The sequence below is a fragment of the Dermacentor albipictus genome, chromosome 3, assembly GCF_038994185.2.
Source record: "Dermacentor albipictus isolate Rhodes 1998 colony chromosome 3, USDA_Dalb.pri_finalv2, whole genome shotgun sequence".
NCBI classification, from domain to species: Eukaryota; Metazoa; Arthropoda; class Arachnida; order Ixodida; family Ixodidae; genus Dermacentor; species Dermacentor albipictus.
The window spans coordinates 97748851-97764844 of record NC_091823.1 but is presented as its reverse complement, the minus strand read 5'-3'; the positions used below and the strand labels follow the sequence as shown (position 1 = coordinate 97764844).

At 44.6% G+C, this 15994-nt stretch overlaps 1 protein-coding gene and 1 long non-coding RNA gene across 2 annotated transcripts in view; one reads left to right on the top strand and one right to left on the bottom strand.

Moving 5' to 3' along the window:
• Positions 1-9538, top strand: part of LOC139057873 (uncharacterized) — a 119885-nt gene extending 110347 nt beyond the window's left edge. Inside the window, exon 3 of the long non-coding RNA XR_011513061.1 lies at positions 9425-9538. This is a non-coding gene — a long non-coding RNA (uncharacterized lncRNA). The remainder of the gene's footprint in view (positions 1-9424) is intronic.
• The window catches only part of LOC139057872 (uncharacterized), a 328200-nt gene that overhangs the window by 258590 nt on the left and 53616 nt on the right, over positions 1-15994 (bottom strand). The window lies entirely within an intron of this gene.

Here is a 15994-nt window from a genome sequence, read left to right as displayed (position 1 = left end):
TTTGTAGTACACTTCGTCACAATATCTAAACTAGGTGACCGAGTTTGCTTGGTAGAAAGGGCAGGTGTGCGTTGTCTTCAAATTTGCACATAGCTTTCGAAGTAAATTATATTAAAGTGAATCTTTTTTGCCACCCTCCTCGTTCCTTGACGAGAAGCTTCAAGACAGTTGTCTGATAACCCGCCATAGTTTCTCAGTGGCTATGCTGTTCTGCTGCTGCGCACGAGGTCGTGGCATCGAATCCCGGCCGCGGCGGCCGCATCTCGATGGGGGCGAAGTGCGAAAATACCCGTGTACTTAGATTTAGGTGCACGGTGCACATGGCCGGGGTAGTTGGACAAGTATGGAAGATGCCTTTGCCCTGCAGTGGGCGCAACCAGGCTGATGATGTTGATGATAAAGAACACCAGGAGGTCGCAATTTCCGGAGTCCTCCACTACGGCGTGCCTCATAATCAGAAAGTAGTTTTGCCACGTAAAACCACATAATTTAATTTTTTAACAGTTGTCCGAGAAATACGCCATGGACAGATTCTCTATCAACACTATCACCAGCAATCTTACAATTGCGCAAGTGCGCAGGAACTACAAGTTACACATTCGTCATGCCACCGCTAATCGATCGGCCTACATCAACTCTGGGCTGCATTCGTTCCATTACTCAATTCCCGTCACATTGCCTATTCAAATAAAATATGGGGTTTTATCTGCCAAAAAACGCAATTTTATTATGAGGAACGTGGTAGTGGGGCAACTCAGGATAAATTCTTGACCAGCAGGGTACTTTAACATGCCCCCAATGCACGAGACGCAAGCGTTTTTGCATTTTGCCCCTATCTAAATGCGGCTGCCGTGGTTGGGGTTTGATCCAGCGACCTGGTACTTAGCAGCGCAGCACCATAGCCGTTAAGCCACCGCGGAAAGTACCTTGTGCATTCCTAGGCCACGCGGCATTATTGCATCGTAGGAACACTTGGGCCACTTCACATATTCATGGGAAAGCACCATTAACGCATTGAGCAAAAAAGCCGGCGTCTGTAGCCAGCGCACCGGCACCTCAATTCCTATTGGCTGTGGCACCCCGTCACGTGCGCACCCCGACAGAACACAGGGGGTGAAAGCGGACACCTGCTGCCACGCTGGCGCGCCAGGTGTTGCGTGAGGGCACATGGCATCGCCGCGGCGCCATGTCCCCTTCGCTCTCAGAAGCCTGTGTTATCGACACGTTCCTTGTCTACGCAAGCTTTCCCCTGCGTTCTAACGTTGCGACAACATCGCCAACCAAAACGCTTGCTCTCGAAGATTTGATGATCGAAGATTTGGTGGCGTTCAACTGGACATTAGTGCTTGTGTATTCGCAACTCATAAGAAGGTCTTAGGCGTCCTTGCGATGTTTTTTTATTCGACAGCGTGTGCATTGCTTGTACCATTGCCGCTCCTATTTGCTTATTTTCCGGTGCACTTTAAGTTTACTTATATGGAAATATCTAAGGTCAAATTTACCAAGCTTTTCACTCGCAAGAGTAGTTTGACATTGGCAAGGTGTGTTCGACAGTAGTACGTGAATCTAACATTACAACTGCCTTGCATGAGTTCTTACGACCTATTCTGCGCAAGCACGTTCTTGAGAATACGGGCCGTCTTCTTGCCTTTGCCTACCCCCCCCCCACAACACACACACGTACTAAATAAAGGAGGAAAATCTTTCCATCCCTTTATCCTGTAAAGCAGTATTCGCTCACTTACAGTAGCAGTAGTTGTTGTTTAGGTGCAGTGGCTTTACCTTTGCTGGGCCTGGAACTCATGCTGCGTTATCAACTATTGCGAAAAGGGCGAAACATGGAAGACAGCTTAGGGAAGAAACACACTGACAATAAGGCTGATTTCAACATAAAGCAAAGCGAAGCAGGGAGACCGTGTCAGTGTAACCTAGCTGCCAGTAGACATCTATGACCGGTGCGACAAACCGAATATCGCCGGCACAGCCACCAAGAAACTGAGATCGCCTGGCCCGCCATCATCCCTCTAGCCAATACGACGTTTCCGGCTGGGAAGAAGTGAATAATGCGTGTATAGGTGGGGACCCGTTATCTCGTTATCCCGCCGAACCCAACAGTTCTTGCAAGAGGCAGCCAATGTACTTGTCGCAGGGAGGCTCCACAGACGGCGCGACAGAAAGAGTATAAAAGACAACACTAGTGAAGGAGTTAACAAAGTGCAGGAGAGATGCGTGGATGTGGTTCATCACCCAGAGGTTCTTTCGTCTAGAAGCGCTTGTGTACTCTACCAAAACTGTGCCCCTGGGACCCTGGGACACAGGGTCATGTGATAAAATGCGCTCATTTTATTTGCGAGCAGCTTCGCATGCACCACGTTGAACGCTATACTTTTTTTGTTTTTTTGTTTTTCTGTCCGTGTTCTGTTGCTGCCGGTATTTATGTACGGAAGTGCGCCCCTCTGTCAAGCCAGTCATAGGCTTTTTGGGTGCAACCTTAACATCACTGATGTTGAAATAAAGGTATTTGTATTGTATTTGTATAGACATTCTGTGGTATGCACAAAGAGAGCGTACAAATTACAATTACGTGTAGATCAGAAATAAATGGGACAGTGATAAAGGAGGAGAGAGGAAACATGAAACATAAGGCGACCTATCTTGTCCTCCTTCATGACAGATGTGGCCGCAGTAAAATAAATATGTGTTTCCGCTTCTGGACATTGTTTACCTATGCTAACTTTCTCCTTTCATGGTTGTGGGAAGGCGGTGATATTGCTCTGGGGAGTTATTTTCCCAGAACTGTTCCAACTTCTTGGAGAACGTGCATTCAATCTTGTAAGCAAGGAATGTCAAAGCATGAGGAAATAGTGGATAGAAGGGAAATAAAGAAAATACAGGAGGAGCTGAAAGAAAAATTCTATTAGGCAGTGAAAACGGAAGATTTCCGTGACTGTGTTTGAGAGCACAATAACGTGACGGCTCTTGTTGCGGTGGGTATTATTTTATAGTATAAAGCATACCACAGCAAATAAGAATACCAGGTGTTCTACTCCTCGGTTCGGAGTGTAAGTTGCAAAGTTGGCATCTCCTATTGAATCTCACCCCCTGTGGTACTCTGTGATGGAGTGCGTCATCTGCGACTATTATAGAGCTCGAGTACACTATATCAAATATACGCATAAAACATCTCATTCTATTTTTTTGTTGGTTTGTTTCTAAGATGTCTAAGATGTATTATAGTACAGTGCAACGACACACAAAAATGGGACAGCTCTTATCACTCTCGACTGAGACGAACACTGGTGTATAAAAAAAAAACATTCACTTTGCACAGTGATTGCCGTACTGCAGTTTTTGGTCCAACTAAGGAGCTCACTTCTAGACTATGCAGGTGCTTCGTGGTGAGAGTCCGCGCGATAAAGTTTTTTTATAAGTCGTGAACATTAGCCGAGTACCAGCGATGTTTCCATTAGAAGTTGTAATTTTATTGCATCCCATTTTTCACATAAACATGGGATGCTGATAATGAAAATCTTTTCAGTGTGCCTTTCCGACTGGAAAGAGATTCGTGGTTCGGTATGATTGCTACCCAATTGCCTCACGTACGTTATGATCATGCAAAGCTGATTCCGTTATGAAAACATCATTAGCCTAGTGAGGCGCATACTTGGTCTCGCATTTCATGTGCCCTCTTAAGCACCTTTGAAATATCCGGCATCTTCACAGCTATTACGGGTACTAGCATTTATGTGTGTCTCGTAACTATGCGTACTATAGTACCACCAAATTGGAGGAGTAGAGAGCCAGAATGATGAGGCAAATGAGCTGCTGGGAGAATTCGCAAACCTTGTCGTTTCCAAGTTCTCTGTGCCATTGTGCGTATGCTTACACTAGCGTGCCCGATATCACGATTAACCAGTATCAGGATTGGCCGTCCGACCAAATCATCAGCAGACTCTGGCGATGTAAAGTTTACAATCAACGTTTTACGCTTTAATTCCGGTACCCCTTGCGGCTACTCCTCGCATGAACTTATTTATAATCTATAAGCTACAAACGTCATTGTTTTGACGTCTTCACTCCTTTCGAAATCATTAAGGTTTCTAGGCTGCACGAAGAGGTAATGGTGGGAGTTTACAGGTTTAGGTCTATGTAACTCCGATATAGTAAACCTCCATGGTGTTACTAACCTTGACATTTTATCATATAAGGAGGAAGAGTACAGTGATAAATTCTCTTAGGAGGGAGCATCTGCGAGGTCACGCGCAAGAAGCACGTGAGAGCGTAACTTGTGCCATGGCTCATATGCCATTATGTTAGTTTCACCATACTGAAGTTTTCGTTGTCTTTAAATTATACCTATCATACTCATTTGCCACTATATTTAGGATGCAATCAAGAGATGTATGCGAAGAAACAGTCAGCGTGACGATACCGCTTTACAGTTGACCAAGCCGGGCAGGAGTGTGGCCTCGTCTTTTGAAGGCCACTTGTTAAGAGCAATATGTTCCGTCCACTGCCAATGAAGGAACCATAAATTTGAGCATTGAGTGAATATAAAGTAGTAACAAATACACGAAACACTGTCTGGTAACGATCTGTTTTCAACATAATTGTGTCAAGAAGTCTCATGTTACCTTGGTAACGAGCGCCAGTGAACCATCAGGCTTAGATGCCCCGTTTCTTGGAGCAGCTAACAAGAAATAGGCACGCGAAAAATTTGCAATTTTTCGCCCTCACCAACTACTACCTAAATCATGCAATTGTTCAGCAACTGCGACAATTTGCCACTCTCCCAGTACAGACTGGAAGGAACAAATAAGATACAATAGATGAACAAACGAAGAAGGAAAATTTATAATAAAAATGTGCTTCTAGTTTGCCAGGATGCCTTTGTGAGGCAAGCGTACTTAATAGCCTAATTTCCTGCCAGCGCTCAGGGGCGTTATTAGGACTGTAGTGTTATTCGAGGTATAGTTCTTTTATACTTGTAGCGAACAAGTGTGACTGCGCTTAAACGACATCGCCACTTCCGGGAGCTCATGGTTGCTGTGCTTGCCAAACCAGACCACTGCCCGTTCGAATTATTACCTAGGCTTTATACGACAATTATGCAATACAACATTTTTGGAAATCATGACAAACGTAAAATTGCACCATAGAGTGCATAAACTTACACAAAAAGAAGCTTAATACAAATGTTAGCTGCAGCTTCAGCAGCTGAACGCTGCTGAAGCTGCAGTTAAAATGACAATTGGATGCTTCTGCACAAGAACAAACCAATTACTTCGTAGAGGTAAAACAACCGCACCCAGCTCATGAATATATTACACAGATCTACAGAAATGTGCGTATCTTAACGTAGCCCAGCGTTGTTTCCTCTGCCAACCACTGCAGACTATATTTCGCCTCGCCAGAACGGGTATGCCTACTTTCCAATGACAACGCCCGACTGTTTTCATAACTCTCGTGACTGCAGTCAAACATTTATTTATTTATTTATTTATTTATTTATTTATTTATTTATTTATTTATTTATTTATTTATTTATTTATTTATTTATTTATTTATTAGGTACCTGCATCGCCCATGCGGGCATTACAGCAGGGAAAGAAGACAGAAGAAAGAAAAAATATCAAGTGGATCTGGGGTTGTAACCGACGCGACAAACTTTCAGCGCGGCGAATGAACCTAAATTGACAATTTGCGCTCTGATCGAGCTGTTGTTCTTTTGGCCAGACAGAATTGACGCTGTGAGCCACGTATCTGTGCCAGAAAGAAAATAAAATAAAATTAGCGTCAAGTGACGGGGCTGAAGTTCAGTCATAGTAGGGAAGTTAAATTCTATTTGTATGTTGTTGGTATCATTCTTCAACCTCTATTAGTGGCATGTGAAAAAAATGTAGTTGTGACGCCCCTCTCTTCACCTGAACGCCAGGTGATACCGCAGAGTGATGACGGCACTGGTAATCATTTCTTGTTTCTTCCAACAAATGCGTTCAAAAACAAAAGACCATCAAAACCAATGCACTCAGTGTTTCTGTAAAGAATCAGGAAAGGTAGAGTTCTAGCGCGTTATAATTTTTTTACTCGACAACTATTGTTTTTTGCTTGGTCATTATTACTGAATTATTTGATGAATGTGTAACAAAATGAACATTAAAATGTGAAACCGATTAGTTCGGGTATTTGAAACTTTAGACATTTGAGCTACCAATAAAAATATCTGAGAGGAGAGAAAAAATGCACATCGTACACAACGCTAGCGTTGTGTACTGTTTGTTTTTTGTTCTCACATCACACCTATTCAGCACTAATAAAAGAGGTCTGAAATGCGAAATGTTCATCAACTAGCACAAGTGTCTTCTCTAATAAAGCTAATGAAAAAGAAAGAAAAATTGGCGGTAATAATATTCCCAAGAAATTGCAAATTCTTCGATAGTTATACTGAATAGAAATACCAAATACCCATAAACAACTGCTGGTATAATCCAAGTATTCTTTTTCGCCTCTCTTTTATAAATCACTATACCCAGTGGCAACGTAAGAACTACCAGATTATATGTGAACTGTCTAACGAAAACAGACTTTGCACAAATCCGCCAACCAAAAGATTCTATTATTTACTTGAGGTCATGTGATTTCGCGAGTTTGAAACAGGTGTTTTCTACGTACAGATTGGTCTTTCTCTCACTGGTTTGAAGCTAAAACCTGTACATCTAGGCACATATTACAGGACAAGGTGATATCACTGCTCAGTCAGAGGATGTATATTAGCTTGAAACAACTACAGTTCATTTTGTAATTAGCCTAGCATTTATATTTGCCGGTCAATGTTATTAAACTATGATCGGACTCCAGCTAGTTCAGCTTTCTTTCAGAGGGGAAGAGCGGGCCCACTGTGTTTTATTGGTGAGTGGAGGTTCTTTGTAATTCTTAGGTTGTCACAGACTACAGTGCTATTATAAACAACTTTACACAGGATAACAAATCATAATGTGCAGTCAGCGGCTTGTGGTTTCTAAATATTCTTGTTTAGCATAGAACTTCATGCAAGCACTTCTTTCGTAACCCATGAGAACAGAAACTAATGTCGCCAAGAAACGCGCTGTCAGGCCAACACGTCAAATTCAAGTTACATCTATCTATTTGTTGTCTGTCAACTTTCATGTATTTTCTCAATCAGTCGACGACTTGCCTTTCATTCGTTCCTCACAGTTACTTCACTGGTTATGGCTTTTCACTCACCAATCTTTTCGTTAACTTGTTTGTTTAGACATCAAACAAAACATTCATGCCTTAAGGCATTGGTGCAACATTTCTATAGAATAGCAGCTTTGGCTTGTTGGTTTTCCATCCTGGTGTTAACAGCGCAAAACGTAGACGAGACATGAGACGAGAGGATGTCAGCGCTTGTGGTGTCGTCCTCTCGTCTCGTGTCTCATCTACGTTTTGCGCTGTTAACACCAGGAGCTTTTCTGTAGTCGCCGAGAACTTTCTATGGTAATAAAGGGAAAGCTGCAAGTGCGGAGCTCCTGCACATGTGTGACCCTGCCAAGTAGTCCGGCAGCGTTTGATAGCGCTTTTTGTTGCTTGGAGTAGCTACTCAGTCAGCTTTGCTCAGTCAGTTTGCACCGACGTGGAAAAGAAAAACAGCGAAATAGGTCGAACTTAGAATCCGGTGGTATTACTTTTTTTACTACTTTGTTCTTTTAAACACTTTGCTTACATCTAATTTTTCCGCGCTTAAACTATCAGGCATGAAAATGTGAGACCTCCTTCGAAGTGCTCTCACTTGTGAGTGCTTAGCCCCCATAGCTTTCACTTGATTGCGACAGAAAGTTGTCCGTGAGTATATTACAGCGGACATTATTTTTCAACATGTCATATTTGCAACCGCGAATTTCGGCCTCTCTTCTGATTTAAAGGTAAATATAGCAATGCGTTTGAGGTATTTTTGCAAATGTGCTGAGAATTCGTTCATTTAATTTGGCGCCGTAGGATTCGCTAATGTAATTGAAATGAAGCTTTGAAGTAAGAAGCCGTACGTACTAGCTCTGTTTACCCACTATTACCAGGCCACTGTGCATTTAAAAATTTTTTTTTAGTCTGGAACATTTCCCCTCTACAGCGTGAGCATGTGCTACAACTCCAATTTATGTACAATCAAGTTAGTCCACCTTCAGTACGCAACGCACTAACTTGTAGCAGCAGACATGGCCATGAGTAAACAAGCAAACGTCACTTTTGTTTACAGCATGCTGAATCAGGACCACGAACAAGCACATCGAAAACGAGTGGGCTGCGAATCAGGCAGCGCGGAGTCCCAAGTTAATCGATCATTGCCTAATTGAACATGGGTCCTGCAATGTGGCCTACAAGATGCAGGGCTTCTTACAATCCTAGCCGTCTAGTCGCGTTTTCTTAACCTCTGTCTTTATATATGTGTTTTTCGCAGTCTCTTCGAACAAGAACATAATTATTATTACACGCGGGATACTAGGCTTGTCCTAAGTCTTATAGATGAATGTTAAAAGTTGAACATCGTAAAATAAGAGTACTGCGAAGTTCCAAATAAAGTGCTAGCAGGAAAGGCATGTTTTTTGCCGCAATTGAACACTCACAAAAGAAAGAAACATAAAGACAACACGGGCGGCACTTCCAACTGATTTATTTTGGGCTGTGACCCAAAAATATATATATACATACACGCATGCGCTGGCTGTACACAGATATACGTTACCCAGCGGTCAAACAATCTAGTTTCTGATTTACAGAGCACGATAGATGTATCACTAATGCAATTTGTTCCTTTATGTTTTATGTGTCTTCCTTTTGTGAGTGTTCAATTGCGGCAAAAAACATGTCTTTTAGCAAGCACCAACTAGGCCAACAAGCAGTTCCGTTGCTAGCAGGAAGCTGCCTATGGTGCTAGAAGAGCATATTTTTAATGCAGTCCGAAGCAAGCAGACGCCTGTCCAGCAAACCATCGGCTATTTAGTAATATTTGTTAGCCTGTTGGAACCTAAAGTATTGATTTTCTATATGCCACCAGTTTAGGTTGTACAAGCTTGTCAGTGTTCTGTTATTTCCAAAAGTTCGCAAAGCGCTTGCCAAGATCTGGTTCACCATTCATGGTCGACAACTTGCGGGAGTTTGTTGAAGGTAAACTCATGTAATGCAATGATTCTATCTCTATTCAGAACGTACTCCCTGTGCTTACGCAACTATACGCAGTGCCTCTAAAACGGTTTTTGTCCTGCGCAGTTAGCTGAAGCGTTCTCTGTCCTTTTATCCCTTGCGCAATTAGCGCAAGTTCAAATCTCGCCTGAACGGCATACACTCTACTTTAAAATGTTTTGAGTGACCTTTTGTAGCAATGGAAAGCCGCACGATTAACAGTTTTATGTGCACCGCTGTTTTTCAGGTCAAATGGCATTGTGCATTTCTTTAAATGCTTAAGCATTTCTATGCTTACCCACAAGACCACCATCCCTCCATCTATCCCGTTAAGATGACTGCTTTCGAGATTGCGCCCGCAGCAGCAAGCGAATTCGCGCCATCGAAGCGGCGAGGACACGGCGCTGACGGAGCTTTCGGCAACCGCCTCACTCTGCCACTTTCGCCAATATATTTCAAGGTACGAGTGTGCCCCTCTCTTCAACACTAAATGAGCGGCGAGAACACATTCCACGAAGCTATGAGCTGGCGGCGCTCTTGGCCGGCATCGCAGATCGTTGTGAACGTGTGGGCCGCGCGGCGGCGCCATACGCAGCCGTCGCCTGAGTACGTTAGGTGATGGTTCATAATTCTTCGACGTGGATGAATACCGCACTAAAGCCCGATAACGGCTTGTAATGACCGGAACGTCATCAGTGCACCTAGTGCTCCCAGCTGCAGCACTTTGCTTGCGCCATCAATGCTCCTTGCACCACCGTAAGCACCACTTCGTGTCGCCACTGCGATATCGGTAGTGCTGGCATGGTCAAGGTTGCTAACGTTGACAATGACACAGGGCTGCGTGGAGCTGAGCAAATGACACAGTGCTTGTGCAAACGTAGACAACTCCTAGAAAAGTTTGTGCGTGAATTTTTGCTCTTTTTCGCGTGCTGTGAGGAAGGTTTTAAAATCTGCGTTTATATCTTTCGTAGTTTGCCTCTCCTACAAGTTAGCAAGCTGGACACGCTTTATAGTTATATTATCTATTCAAGGTCTGCTACAAGTACAAACGTCTGCCTAATGAGAATTTCACCATAGTCAAAACATTGAACAGCTTTTTTGCAGCAACAAAAACACATTACACCCCAAAAAGCTTTGTTTTCAGAAATAAAGAAACATTTGTAAGTTCCATACAACCCAGCTTGCTTGTGTTACGTCGAACCTTGCAACATTAGGGTTACCGTGTTAAAGGCAAGTCTTTCCTTACATACCAATGATTAATTTCTGAACAGCTGCTTCCAGGAAAGCACTGACTTTGGAACTTCATTTTACACAAAAACAAATTATTCCTACGGCTCTTGTCAATACCGAGAAAGCGGTATGGTGTAGACGGCCCACGTCGTTGCAAACAACCTTGCTCTGCAGTGTTCAAAGACAAAAATGATGATGATGATGATATGTGGTGTTTAATGGCGCAAGGGCCAGGTTTGGCCAAAGAGCGCCATGACAAGTGGTGCTGTTGACGATGTATTATGGAGATGTGACTTGGCTGTAAAGTGGCCTAAAAAATTGTCGCTGTAAAGTGCGTAAAATCTACGTGCTATAAAATTATGGCGATGACTAATGACGAATACTCTAAACACTAAAATCCATCGTAGGATAATGATGCAAAATATAAAATATATAAGATGGTAAAATTACTTTGAGCACTGCTGCCTCGCCTGAGCCCTTGAACCACAAGGGCCTAGAGGCATGTGCTATTCAAAATAATGATCACAGCGACATCCTCTGAAGAGAGGAAGCGCTACGAACATGTGGGGCTAAAAACATGCAAAACAACATCTTTCAGAAAACTTAAGACTGCGTTAGTGTCAAATAGAGGTTCCGGGCCGAGTAACATAACAGGATGAAGGGGGATGCGCTGCCGGTATGCTAAGGGAAAATGCTTCTTTCTTTCATGTTCGGCTTCCCGACACTCCAGGAGGACGTGGAGGACGGTCAGCCTCTCACCGCATCTACCGCAGGTTGGAGGCTCGTTTCCCGTGAGTAAAAAGTTATGTGTGCCAAAAGTGTGTCCTATTCTTAGCCGACAGAATAGGACATCTGTCCGGCGGGATTTTGTTACGGGAGGCCAGAAACCTAATTGTGGCTTTATTACATGCAGTTTATTATTTATTTCTTCGTCCCACATACGTTGCCAGTGGCTTCGCAGTTTCCTTCTTAAGAAAGGCTTCAGGTCTGTGACAGGGACCGAAGCAGTAGGATTATCTGCATGCAATGAGATTGATGTGGCCATCTGGTCAGCTAGAACGTTTCCCTCGATGCCCCTATGTCCAGGCACCCAGCATATGATCACATGTTGGTTAGATATATATGATTTGCACAGTGCGGAGTAAAGTTCAATAACTACTGGATTTTTATGATTACAGAAAGACATCAAGGCCTTCACAACACTGAGGGAGTCCGTATATATCACTGATTTCGGGAGTTGTGATTTGTTTATACGCTTTACGGCCGAGAGCAGTGCGTAGGCCTCAGCCGTAAAGATGCTAGTTTCCGGGTGCAGTACGTCGGATTCCGAGAAGGATGGACCGACGGCTGCATAGGACACCCCGTCGTGTGACTTTGATGCGTCTGTGTAGAACTCCGTGCAGGAGTATTTGTGCTGGAGTTCCCGGAAATGCATCTTGATTTCAATCTCTGGAGCATGCTTTGTGACTTCCACGAAAGATATATCACATTGTATGAGCTGCCACTCCCAAGGAGGTAGCAGCTTGGCTGGATGCATTAGGCGAAGCTCGAGGAGTGGAACGTGCATTTCTTCACTAAGCTCCCTCACACGCAGCGAGAAAGGCTGTCTTACGGAGGGACGATTGCGAAAGAGTGTAGCATATGTCATGTCATGAATGGTATTAAAACAGGGATGTTGAGGATTTGAGTGGACTTTCAGAAAATATGTATGGCTGATGTATGTTCTCTGGATATGAAGAGACCACTCATTCGATTCTGCATATAAACTTTGTATGGGACTCGTTCTGAATGCGCCAGTGGCCAGACGGATTCCTAGATGGTGGACCGGATCTAGCATCTTTAGCGCGCTCGGGGCTGCAGAATGATAGATCACGGCATCATAGTCTAGTCGTGATCGAATGAGGCTCTTATAGATATTCATTAAACACTTTCTGTCACTACCCCACGTAGTCTGGGATAGAAGTTTGATTATGTTCATTGTTTTCAGACATTTTTCTTTAAGATATTTAATGTGGGGCACGAAAGTGAGTCTGTAGTCAAGGATGACACCTAGGAATTTGTGCTCTTTGCTGATAGGTATTCGTTGTCCACACAGTTCTAAGGAAGGATCCGGAGCCAGGCCTCTCTTTCTTGTAAAAAGAACGCAAGAGCTTTTGTTAGGATTGATCTTAAATCCATTCTTGTCTGCCCACACTGAGACTTTATTCAGGCCATGCTGTACCTGTCTCTCGCAGACTGCGAGGTTACAAGATTTGAAAGCTATTTGAATGTCGTCCACGTAAACAGAGTAAAACATGGCGGGTGGTAAGGATGCACGAAGCGTGTTCATCTTCACGATAAAAAGCGTGCAGCTGAGCACGCCTCCTTGGGGTACGCCCGTTTCTTGGGTAAAAGGGCGTGAGAGTGCATTGCCGACTTTTACCCGGAAGGTACGGTTTGACAGATAGCTTTTTATTATATTAAACATATTACCGTGGATGCCCATTTCTGACAAGTCTCTTAGGATTCCGTAACGCCACGTCGTATCGTACGCCTTCTCCATATCGAGGAATATGGATAAGAAGAATTGTTTGTGTACAAACGCGTCCCGGATATTTGCTTCTACACGTACAAGGTGGTCAGTTGTGGAGCGTCCTTCTCGGAAGCCACACTGATAAGGATCAAGAATTTTGCTCTGTTCAAGGAAAAAGATGAGTCGCCGATTTATCATTTTTTCGAACACCTTACAAATGCAACTTGTGAGGGCTATCGGGCGGTAACTCGCCACTGAGGAAGGGTCTTTTCCTTGTTTCAAAACAGGGACCACAATGGCTTCCTTCCACGCAATTGGAAGGTGCCCTGCATCCCAGATGGTGTTGAAGAGTGTGAGTAGTGTGACTTTCGTATCATTGTGTAAATTTTTGAGCATTTCGTACATGATTCGATCCGATCCTGGTGCGGAGCTCTTACATGCGCTCAAGGCAGCTCTCAATTCAGCAATACTAAAAGGACGGTTGTAAGGCTGATTTTCTCGATCTTTTGTTGTTAGTGGCTTACGTTCTTCTGTTTGTTTGTATTTGAGAAAGGACTGTGTATAATTTGTTTCACTTGACACGCTCTCAAAATACTCCCCAAGTGAGTCTGCCTGGTCTTGCAGGGTATCGCCTTGTGTGTTTACCAGGGGGAGTGAATATGTTTCCCGCCCTCTAATCCTATTAACTCTGTTCCAAGCTTTGGCCTCATCCCTAAACGAGTTAATACTCGATAAAAACTTGTGCCAGCTTTCTCTTCTGGCCTGTCGGCGGGTTCGTCTGCCTTGGGATTTTACTTTTTTAAAGTTGACAAGATTCTCAGCGGTGGGAGAAGCTCGCAGCAACCCCCACGCCTTGTTCTGGTTCTTACGGGCGGTCCGACATTCACTGTTCCACCACGGTACACGTGGTTTGCATGCCAAACCACTTACTTCGGATATGCAATGTGATGCGGCATCTATTATGAATGCTGTAAGATAATCCACAGCAGCATCAATTTCTAAAGAAGATAGGTCAGCCCATGATATGCTAGAGAGTGTTCGAAATTTCTGCCAGTCGGCTGTGTCTATCTTCCACCTAGGAGTTTGTGGAGGACATTCGTTTTCTTTAGATGTTCTTATCAGTATGGGGAAGTGGTCGCTCCCGTAAGGATTTTCCATAGCTTCCCATTCGAGTTCAGGCAATATACACGGGGAAACTAGGCTGAGGTCAATTGATGAAAATGTTCTGTTGGCGAGAGAATAATATGTGGGTGCCTTCTTATTCAGCAGGCATACACCAGAAGAGAAGAGGAACTGTTCAACAAGACGACCTCGCGCATCTATACGAGAGTCGCCCCACAGGCTGTTGTGCGCATTGAAATCCCCAAGTACAACGTACGGTTCTGGCAATTCATCTATGAAGGACTGAAATTCATGTTTGTTTAGTTTGTAGTGTGGGGGTATATAAAGCGAGCAAATAGTGATGAGTTTGTTTAGCAGAACAGCTCGCACCGCCACTGCCTCAAGGGGCGTACGTAGCTGTAAAGATTGGCATGCTATACTTTTATGAGTGAGAATCGCCACACCACCCGATGATGCAACGGCATCATCGCGATCTTTGCGAAACGTAACATACGTACGGAGAAAGTTTGTGTGTTTGGATTTTAAGTGTGTTTCCTGTAGACACAGCACTTTTGGATTGTGTTTTTGAATGAGCTCTTGCACGTCATCAAGGTTTCTGAGAAGACCTCTGACGTTCCATTGAATAATTTGTGTATCCATATTGGGTGATAATATGTGCTGTGTGTACAGAAACAGAAGTAGTGTTTATGGAAATTACTGTGATTAAATTACAGAGCCCTTTCGAGGCCCTGTAACGGGAGTTTTGCCCTTTCTGGAGCGTTCGAGTGAACCTCGCCGCTCCTTAGGCGCTTGGCGCCCCTGGAGGATAGGTGTAGTGTCCATTGCCTCTTGTGAGGCGCCGGACACCTGCTCTTGCGAGCGAGAACTCACCAGGGAGAGTCTCGCCTTGGAGGGCAAGACCCCTGCGCCCACCAGCCCGGAGGTCGATGGGGTTCCCTGGGGGATTTGGCTGCGCCGGCCGTTGCCAGCGCTAGAAGGGACCTGGGAGGTTGAGGCAGCCTCGGCTGCACCCACCTTCGGGGTCGATGGCCCCTTTTCCTCGGTTGGCGGAGCAGCGCTAGCTGCAACCGCCGTGGGGGCAGATGGCGTAACTGCCGACTCACTGCGTGTGGGTCGGACAGTCGCCGGAGACCGTTGTGACGCTGCCCCCTGACGCGCCACTTCGGCAAAGCTTTTCTTTGGCAGGTATGCAACCCGCCTGCGTGCCTCCTTGAATGATATATTCTCTTTTACTTTTATAGTTACTATTTCCTTTTCCTTCTTCCAGGAGGGGCACGATCGCGAGTACGCGGCGTGATCCCCGTCACAGTTTGCACAGTGGAGAGGGTTATTACATGCTTCAGTGGCGTGTTCAAGGGCACTACATTTCGCACACGTTTGGCGGCCTCGGCAGCTCTGCGAGCTGTGGCCGAAACGCTGGCATTTGTAACATCTCAAGGGATTTGGCACGTATGGTCTCACACGGAGCTTGATGTACCCGGCCTCGATTGAGTCGGGCAGGACACTTGTATTGAAGGTAAGTATTAGGTGTTTGGTCGCAAGTTCTTTTCCATCTCGCCTTATCTTAATTCTTTTGACACTTATAACATTCTGTTCGCTGAAGCCCTCTAAGAGCTCAGCCTCAGTGAGCTCCAGCAAATCATCGTCAGAGACAACGCCGCGGGAGGTATTCATCGTGCGGTGCGGGGTTACTACTACTTGGGTCTCCCCAAATGATACTAGCAGTGGCAGCTTTTCAAATTGCTTCTGGTCGCGGAGCTCCAAGAGGAGGTCACCGCTAGCCATCCTTGACACCTTATATCCTGGGCCAAAAACTTCGGTAAGGGACTTGGATACTAGGAACGGGGAGATTGTTCGTACTTGTTTAGCCGGTTTTTCTGAGTGGATGACATGAAAACGTGGAAAATTGTAGACTTGGCGTCCGAAAAACTGAAAGACCTCTTCGGTGCGCCC